The sequence below is a fragment of the Balaenoptera ricei genome, chromosome 13 (genome assembly GCF_028023285.1).
Source record: "Balaenoptera ricei isolate mBalRic1 chromosome 13, mBalRic1.hap2, whole genome shotgun sequence".
In the NCBI taxonomy this organism is placed as follows: Eukaryota; Metazoa; Chordata; class Mammalia; order Artiodactyla; family Balaenopteridae; genus Balaenoptera; species Balaenoptera ricei.
In genome coordinates, this window is record NC_082651.1 from 34752307 (window position 1) to 34762550 (window position 10244).

Genomic DNA, 10244 nt, shown 5'->3' on the forward strand with positions numbered 1-10244 from the left:
GGATCGAACCCATATCCCCTGCATTGGCAGGAGGATTTTTAACCACTGCACCACCAGGAAAGCCCCTTATACGTATTTATATTTCTCTTTTCAGAGCTGTCCTGACTCTTTCTTGCCTATCTGTTATGTTTGCCATTTCTCTAAAATTCTTTTTATCTTCTTTTTGATTTAAAAAATTTTTTTCCTCTTCTTGTTTGTTTCTCTTAAGGCATTATCCATTATGTTCATTCACTCGTATTATTTTATTTAATTTATTTAATTAATTAACTTATTTATTTTTGGAGGTGTCGGGTATTAGTTGCAGCACGTGGGCTCTTTGTTGCAGTGCGTGGGCTCTTCCTTGTGGCTCGTGGGCTCTCCAGTTGTGGCGCGTGGGCTCCAGAGTACGTGGGCTCAGTAGTTGCGGCGTGCGGGCTTAGTTGCCCTGCAGCATGTGGGATCTCAGTTCCCCAACCAGGGACCGAACCTGCATCCCCTGCACTGCAAGGTGGATTCTTAACCACTGGACAACCAGGGAAGTCCCCACTCTTGTATTATTTTAAATTTAGTCCTCATTTCTGAAACTTTTTTCTTTTATTTTGAATTCTGTCTTGAGTTCTATCATCTTACCTAATTCTGGTTTATGCTGTTCTTTCATCTTTTTTTTATTATGGTAAAATATACATAAAACAAAATTTATTATTTCAACCATTTTCAAGTATACAATTCAGTGACATTAAATACATTCACAATGCTGTGCAACCATCACCACTGTGCAAATTCAAAATAATTATGTCAAAAGATTGAGCAGGACATCAGAAAGATGGAGGCAGCAGCATAGCTTCTGAATCTCTCCAAACCCTTTCATGGAAGAAGATCAACTAAAACCAAACACCCATAGGTGGCATTTATCAGCATTTACCATTTCCAGAACTTTTCCACCATCCCAAACAGAGACTCTATAGCCACTAAACAATAACTTCCCATTCCCTCCTCGATCCATGTTCTTTCATCTTTCGCATTGTTTTTCCTAACATCTTTTAGCCCACTTTGAAATAATAGGTTACAGTTTTGATCTGTTTTGTGGACCTGTCTTTTCCAACTTGATTTTATTGTCTGAAGACATGCTATTCTGCTCCTTATTCTCTTTTTTCTTACACTACCTCTGTACGGGATTTGATCCCAATCCTTTTCTGTTACTGATTTTTGGATGAAAAAAGTTTTACAGCACTTTGAAAAGGTGGTGCGAGGCCATGTGGAAACATGCTCTTCATGGCTGTTTCATCAATGCTTCACTTATACTGCTTTGGAATAACTGTTTTCCAGGAGGCATAAACCAGTGGGCTTTACCATTGGACAGAGTGCAGAGAAAGGACCCCACGAAAGCTGATCACCTTAGCAGAAATGACTTAGTTATGATTTCACCCAAGATTGGTCACAAACCAGCCTGGGAAACTCAAGGCACCAGAGACAAGGCATAATGCCATCTTTCCTTCTCTCTGCCTCAGCTCTCAAGGATTGGTCACCTCCATGTTATTAGTAACTATTATTTGGTTTCTGTTCATAATTACTATCAGGAGACACAGCACTTAGGGGCCTAATTACACTGCCCAGCTACGCACCATTCTTCTTCATCTTGGCTTCCTGTCCACCAGCAGGAACCTGATTTAGTTTTGTTCTCCCTTCACCACAGCCCAGTAATTTTTGTGCATGACTCTCAGTCTCACCAGAATCTGTATCTCTCACTCTGCCCCAACATTCCACCCCATCACTCGCTCCCTGAAGTGTACTCTAGAAATTTCGGTCAACTGGATATTTTACCACTGTTCACCATCTCTTATGAAACCAGAAGACGAGCAGCTTTCTTATGGAATGACGGAGAACTTGTAAAGATAAAACACCAGTCTGCAGGAGAAAGGGAAGAAGAGAATGATGGAAATCGTTTCTGCAAAACTAGTTTTACATTACGTTTTGTTTGTTCCTGGTAAAGAAACTGAAATCTTCTAAACATTAAAAAAAAAATCTAAACCACTAAAGTCAATAATACAGGAATATAACTTTTGAAAAAAAGTTCTTTGGCTGCGCAGCATGTGGGATCTTAGCTCCCCAACCAGGGGTTGAACCCACGCCTGCTGCATTGGAAGCGCAGAGTCTTCACCACTGGACCACCAGGGAAGTCCCAGGAATATCACTTTTAAAGGAGAAGTTATAAACCCCTTGGTTCTATGAACTGGAGATTTTTAGTAAGAAGTCATGTATTTTAAATGACTTGGAGCTTTAAAGGAAGGAAGGAAGGAAGGGAGGAAGGAAAGAAGGAAGGAAGAAAAAGGGACTTCCTTGGTGGGGCAGTGGATATAATATCAAAAGTAAATTAATTAATTAAATAAATTTAAAAAAGAAAAAAAAATGCTGAAATCCACTGACTAATTATTCAGGCTATTATATCTTGCTATTTCCAGATACATCCCTTTATAAACTTTTGGTAAAAGGTTATCGTATGTCAGAACAAATGAATTACAGACTTTTCTATTTTTCCAAAATTTGAGAAATTCCCTTACATTTCTCCCTTCAAATTTTATAACAAGGGAAAAGTAGTGACAACCCTTATACTTACATTCAATTGCATCATCTGGCCACATGCCTTCTACATCAATCAAATATCTACAAAACAACAAAATTCGAGTCATTTGTAAATAAAAAGGAAAGAAAATCAAGTTTTTGCAAAAAAAGGTCCAATTGTGCTTTACAAATACAGATAGAAAAATCCTAAGAAAATATCAGCATATCTAATCAATAATTATTAAAGCATGATATATACCATGACTACAAAAAGGCTTTATTCCGGAGTTTCCCTGGTGGCGCAGTGTTGAGAATCTGCCTGCCAATGCACGGGACACGGATTCGAGCTCTGGTCTGGGAAGATCGCACATGCCCCGGAGCGACTGGGTCCGTGAGCCACAACTACTGAGCCTGCGCGTCTGGAGCCCGTGCTCTGCAACAAGAGAGGCCGCGATAGTGAGAGGCCCGCCCACCGCGATGAACAGTGGCCCCCGCTTGCCGCAACTAGGGAAAGCGCTCGCATAGAAACAAAGACCCAACACAGCCAAAAAAAAAAACAAACAAACAAAAAAAAAACAGGCTTTATTCCAAGGACCAAGGATGCAAGGATAACGCAACTTTAGAAAATCTATTAATATAGTTATTTACATTAATACAACAATTTAATCAATAAATGAAAGAGAATAAAATACAGGACCAAACTGGCAGATGTTAAAAAGTTATCTGATAACATACAACGGTCAGTTTCGGTCAAAATGCTTTGTACACTAAAAACAGGAGACTTAATATGACAAGAGTATTCATCAAGAACCAACAAATAACAAAAGACAAATTAGGACAAATATTAACATCATATCTAAAAAACCCTATCTAACCAACCATAGGAGCCAGAAACTTAGGAATCACCATCACTGACAGCTATTTCTCCCTCACCCTCATCCTCAACCCACCACCAGTGCTGACAATGATACTGCCTACATACCTCTAGAATCTGTCCACATCTTTCCACCAAAATGACCACCATACCCTGGTCCAAGCCACCATTATGCCCAATTTCTACACAAGTCTCCTAACTTGCTTCCTCGCTTCCACTCTTTCTCCCTGCAGTGTATTCTCCACTCGGTAGCAAAACGATAGGTTGAAAATGCAATTGGGTATGTTCCACACACTCACCTTCAACAAAAATAGTTCAATGGTTTTCTATTACTCTTCAAGTCTGAAACCTTAAACATAAGCCTGCACGATCGAGCTCCTACCCACACTTGCAGCTCCATTATGATGACATGCTCCCCCAACGGCCCCACCTTCCTGGCCAGTTCCTCCAACACAGCATATGCTTTCCTCTTAGAGGGTCTTTTGCTATTCCTTATGCTCAGAAATCTCTCCCCAACGTCCCTATCTGGTTAATACCTACTCATCCTTCAGATATCAGCTGAAACATCCCTAAACCTTCTCTAATCTCCATGATGAGATCAAATCCTCCCTAAAATATGCTCTCATGGTACCATGTCCCTCTCCTTGGCACCTGTCAGAGTTGTAATTCTACATGCAGAGTGTGATTCTTGAATAGCTATTCCCTCTCTGGACTGCTAGAATTCACAAAGGGCAGGCAGGTCAAGTCTCCTCACTCACAAAATTTCTCAAGTCTTTTTGCTAGCACCCAGCACAGTGCTTAAACATAACAGATGCTCAATACGTGTTTCCTGCATGAACAACCATACATTGGTACAGTGTAGCAACACCCACAAAAAGCATAAGGGCATAAACTCCTTGATGCAGAAGTCCCATTCTGAGTGAAGTTAACTGAGACAAAGCATATATATTCAAAGATGTTCACACAGGAATGTTCATTACTTTGATGTTTTATAATATCAAAAACTTCTGACTTGTACATGTTCATCAGTAAGCAAAGGAACAATGCAGCCTTAAAAAAAAAAATAAACCGATCAACAAAGGATTAATCTCCAAAATATATCAATAGGTCATGCAGCTCACTATTAAAAACACAAACAACCCAATCAAAAAATGGGCAGAAGACCTAAATAGACATTTCTCCAAAGAAGACATACAGATGGCCAAGAAGCACACGAAAAGCTGCTCAACATCACTAATTATTAAAGAAATGCAAATCAAAACTACAATGAGGTATCACCTCACACCGCTTAGAATGGGCATCATCAGAAAATCTACAAACAGCAAATGCTGGAGAGGATGTGAGGAAAGGGAACCCTCTTGCACTGCTGGTGGGAATGTAAACTGATACAGCCACTATGGAGAACAGTATGCAGGTTCCTTAAAAACTAAAAATAGAATTACCATATGACCCAGTAATCCCACTACTGGGCATATACCCAGAGAAAACCATAATTCAAAAAGACATATGCACCCCAATGTTCACTGCAGCACTATTCACAATAGCTAGGTCACGGAAGCAACCTAAACGCCCATCGACAGGTGCACGGACAAAGAAGATGTGGTACGCATATACAATGGAATATTACTCAGCGATAAAAAAGAACGAACTTGGGTCATTTGTAGAGACGTGGATGGACCTCGAGACTGTCATACAAAGTGAAGTCAGTCAGAAAGAGAAAAACAAATATTATATATTAATGCATATATGTGGAATCTAGAAAAGTGGTACAGAAGAACCGGTTTGCAAGGCAGAAATAGAGACACAGATGTAGAGAACAAACGTATGGACATCAAGGGGGGAAAGCGGGGCAGGGCGGGGGTCGGTGGTGGTGAGATGAATTGGGAGATTGGGATTGACATATATACACTAATATGTATACAATAGATAACTAATAAGAACCTGCTGTATAAAAAATAAATAAATTTTTTAAATTCAAAAATAAATAAATAAATAAACTAATTAAAAAAAAAAAAAAAAAAAAAGAATGAGGTTGGGAGACTGTCAAAACAGCACACAGATCACACACTCAAGCCCCGGAAGATGGGGAACTGCCTTAAGTCCCCCACTTCGGATGACATCTCCCTGCCTCACAAGTCTCAATCCGACTGGGCTAGCTTTGGCAAGGGGACGGAGCTGGATCAGGAGCTGCTGCTGCCATATCTGGATCAAGTTCCAGTTTTGGTCTCTCATCCAACACCTAGTCAGACTCGCCTAGCACCTCAGCTGAGAGGAGCAAATTAGGATAGCTCAAAGAATAGGCCTCATACAGGATCAGCCTGAAGGAGTTTATGACCCTGGAAGAAATGGATCAGAAAAAAGGATCCGGGGGACTTCCCTGGTGGTGCAGCGGCTAAAGACTCCACACTCCCAACGCAGGGGGCCCGGGTTCGTTCCCCGGTCAGGGAACTAGATCCCACATGCATGCCGCAACTAAGAGTTTGCATGCCACAACTAAGGAGCCCACCGACTGCAATTAAGACCCGGCGCAACCAAATAAATGAATAAATAAAATAAAACAAATATTTAAAAAAAAGATCGGGGAGTGTGTGATCTGTATGATGCACTTTGTTTATGAGAACCCAATTTGATTTCTGCTGTGTATGCAGATCACCTGGGCTGTACAGATGACTGGCTGATGAGATCCTTCACGTGCCCCTCCTGCATGGAGACAGTTGATGCAGCACTGCTTTTGTCCTACGAGACTAACTGAGCCAGTGTCTCTCACCTGACTTCAAGTGAACCATCATTTTTGGTGGTTTTGATCTTTTGTGGTTGAGCCCAAAGAGCCAGGGATTAGGAATTAAGATCATGCATGAAAGTTTCCTAAAAATTCCTGAACGGCTGCAGATGTTGGGGAAAAGCACGTGATATTTTAGAAATTTAGGGGGAAAAAGGAGGATGGTATTTTTATGTAAAGCCTTCACCCAGTGTTGAAAAATATAATTGTTATTTAGATCTTGTTATTCCTCCAGTACATAGGAATTGTGTAAAGTGTTACAGCAGCTGTATATGTTTCAACTGTGTGCCAAAGATTAGGATAAAGATAGTGGTTGTTTTTCCTAAGTGAGATAACTTTCTTCTTCCCCCTACCCAAATTCTTTTCTGAAGTTGCTGGCATTTGGGTCAAGGTTTTATGAAAAGCCACATTTTAGAACACTGGCACAAAAAAAGGAGTTTTAAGCTGGTTTGCATAGTTCTTTTTTTGTTTTAGAATAAACATAGAGCACTTATATTTTTTACTTTATAGGAACTCCACAAGTTAAGGTCCCATTGTTCTTTTGCTGTGATTCTTGTTACTACTGACGTTGCTGTTTTCTGTCTTTGCTGGTTCTTTCTAATCTACCATTTGTCATTATTGGCATATGATCATCTCAGGGTCACAAGATGGCTGCTGTAAAACCAAATATCATATTCTCACAAAACAAGGAGGAAGCAGAAAAAGAGCCCAAATGGTCATTTTCCTAATGCCTATTTATCTTTTCTCAGAGAAAAATATCATTCTCATAAGCACAATAACAGCCTTCCCTTAATTACTCATTTGCCAAAACAGACTGATATGACCATTCATAAGACAATTCATGGCAAAGAGGGATATGATAATGATTGTCTTAGCCTAACAAGGATTTATCCACTCAAGCTGAATGCTTCACTCCTCAAAAAAGTCATAAAGTTCTATGAGCAAGGAAGAACTACTAAGTGACTGTTAAGTAAACCATCAGAATTGTTTGTCCAAGACCATACGATTCTTTCTTTCCACTGGAAATGGAATTCATTGCCTTAGGTCTTTTTCAATAGTGTACTATTACTGTTGGGGCTGGCTCTGTGCTTGAAAACCAGCTGAAAACCAGTTATAACCTGTTACAAGTGCTATATCTGTTTGCAGTTAAGAAATGCAGAATTCAAAGTGATCTCCTAGCTTGTAAGCCAACTGAGATTCACTGTCCCTCTTCTATAAAAAAAAATGAGCTAATGTGTCCAGAAACTAACTCTAGTAAAGTGGGGTTTAACATTACCCTTTCTTATGAGTTTCGTCAAATTATTTTGGTTGTTAACATGGTGATAATTAAAAGTCAAGGTAAATTTTAAATATTAAGAATTCTGATGTATTGAGCTTGAATTATGCCACCATGCTTATGTAAAAATGAAAGTGGCACCATGGTTACACTGAGAAAAGTTTCTCAGTTGTAACCATTTTGATTTCTTCTTTCCTGTGACCTCCTTCCCTGTTGTCTTGAAGCACAGCAAAAGGATACTGCATGTCTTCTTACTGTAGTGCTGAGGTTACTGAAGTTATATAAAACACATCTCAGTCTCTTGTTTCTTGGAAGGAAAGTCCTGCTAGTTGACTGACAATTCTAAGCAGGGAGAATTAAGAGAAATGTGTTTCATGTTTTGCACACAAGTGAAGAATTTGTATAATCACGACTTCACAGCTGTGATCTCAAAAAAGAAGGAATTTCTCTCTTTCTATTTTTCTTGCAATTAACGTAAGAACACTCTAAATCTCTAAGCTTCTGAAGCGTTAGTAGAGATGGTCTAGTAAAGATGTAGTTGTAATGTTTTACCCATTTAGCATGTGTTTATTTTTCCTTATGTACTCCAAGGTGACATATTTGTTCAGCTCAGTGATCTTACAGCTAAAACAATCATTCATTAGTAAAAGGAGAAGCAATCTCAACCTAACAAATCAGAAGTGTTTCTTATTATTTTATACTGAGTTGAATATTTGACTCTTAACACTTTTTGCTACATACAAAACACAAGTCTCTTGAAGGGTTCCTCATAAGTGCATTATACAAGGATTTAGTATGTCCTAAGCACTTAAAGATTTGACATTCAACTGTAGTAGTATCCATGTTGGTTACTTTTCTTACGAGCCCCATGATGAGTTGGAGAAACACTGAAAGAATTAAGAGTATCAGGTTCTATTAAATTGTTACATGTATCTTGCTTAAGTTTGTGCTCATTTATTTATATCCAACTACATAAAGCAAATTTGGAGGAAAAAAAAGAATAATAAATAAATAAGAATGAGGTCTCCAAATATTGTCAGACGAAGATGTCCTCCATATATTAAATTATAAACCAGAATGTCTAAAACACTATACCATTAAATCACAGGTACAGTCAGTTCTGTATATCCAACGGTTCCATAACCTGCAGATATGGAAGCCCGACTGTACTACACCATTTTACATACGGGACTTGAGCATCCGAGGATTTTCGGATCCATGGGGAGTCCTAAAACCAATCCCCCTGCAGATACCAAGGGACCATTGTATATGCTTATATCTGCATTTTTTACGTCTGAAAAAATATGTGCTAAATTATTACTGGTGGTAACATCTGAGTAGGGGGCAAAATTGCCTTCCACTTCATACACTTCTCTGACTGCATTTTTTGCATTCAGCTTACATTAGCTTACATTACTATTGTAAACAGAACAATTTAAACATGCTCTGCCTCTTGGGGTTGGCAACTCACCTGCACATGAGGTAGCCAGTCCTGTTGAAACCATGGGTACAGTGGACACCAAGAAGTCTGTCTAGAAAACAGGGAATATGGAATTAAGTAAGCGAAGTAGATACACTAAAAACGAGTTATACAATTTTCTGAAGAGTAGCCTTTATTAGTTACCACAACACTACCACTATCCTGAAAAGGAAAAACTCTGAAGAAAAGAGTGTTTTTGCAGGAACGTACTATAAAGAATTAACTACTATACCGTCAAAATTCATTGTCTCTGGGAAATTTTGCATAGCCTCCAATCAGATGCAATAGTGTGGACTGGAGAATGCCCATCAGGAACTGATCTGACTATAGAAAAAGGGAGTGGAAAAAAAAAACAGGCTATCAGAAGAACAGAATTTGTTTTTGAGTGAAACAAATGGAATGCCTTCACTTTTAATGCTCAATATTAAAAAGAACAAACGGTTTCTGAAGGGCTCTTGGGGTCCCCAAAGCACTTCCATTCCTTCTCTCCTTCACTGCTCCTCACACGCCACGGGTCTATGTGCCTGGGGAGTTCTCGGGTTAAGTAGCACCGTTCTTATTTCACAATGAAAAAGTAAGGCTTGAGAACGTAAGCCCAAGCTGCAGAGCAGGCAAACAGAAAAAAGACTAGAATCGAGTCTCAGATTTTTCCAACGATGCCACAGTATTTTGTGGTCCAGGACTTAAAAAAAATTATATGAGAGAGTAAATAAAAAACAACAACATGTAGCTGATCTCTGCAAAAGCTATGTCTGTGACTAGGTGGTGTCTGGCATTCGTCATCTCCTGCCTGGAATACTACCGCCCTACAATTCTAACAATCTCTTCTATTTCAACTGATCCTCCACATGGAAGATGTTCTCTCTCTAAAATATAAACTTGGCTGGATTGCTCTGTTGCTTAAAAATCTGTTGTAGCAATGCAACTTCCCTAACACGAAGCGTCTGCAACTTCTCCAGAGTCTCTGCCCCTGCCGTCAGTTCGGCATCGGCTACTGGTACCCCTTTCCAGACACTCATGGGTAGTGCCTACCTTTACCAACATTCTAGCACGACTATGTTATCTGGAGTTACGGACCACAGCCAGATCTCCACTTCAGCTGCTTCCTATCCAGGTGTTCTTGAGTGGGACATCACAGCAAGCACTGAAAAGAATTCTTCTTCACTCGGAGACTTTACTCTGGCACTCACTGACCGCCACACAGCTGCCTCCTCCATGTTTCTGGCAGCCCAGTATGATAAAACTTCAGACGCCAAGAACATGGTCCCTCTACATCCATCGCTTTCTGCCAGCCTTG

At 39.7% G+C, this 10244-nt stretch overlaps 1 long non-coding RNA gene and 1 pseudogene across 2 annotated transcripts; one reads left to right on the top strand and one right to left on the bottom strand.

Moving 5' to 3' along the window:
* Nucleotides 1–660: 660 nt before the first annotated feature.
* Nucleotides 661–9979, bottom strand: LOC132376885 (uncharacterized). Of its 2 annotated transcripts, XR_009506453.1 has the most exons (5): nt 9180–9979; nt 8939–8999; nt 2798–2971; nt 2594–2640; nt 661–1884 (listed from the first exon to the last, which is right to left on the bottom strand). It is a non-coding gene; the product is annotated as an uncharacterized LOC132376885 (long non-coding RNA). The 2 variants fall into 2 exon arrangements; XR_009506452.1 differs by lacking the exon at nt 2798–2971.
* On the top strand, nt 5456–6171 carry LOC132376651 (RING finger protein 11-like; annotated as a pseudogene).
* Nucleotides 9980–10244: the final 265 nt, after the last annotated feature.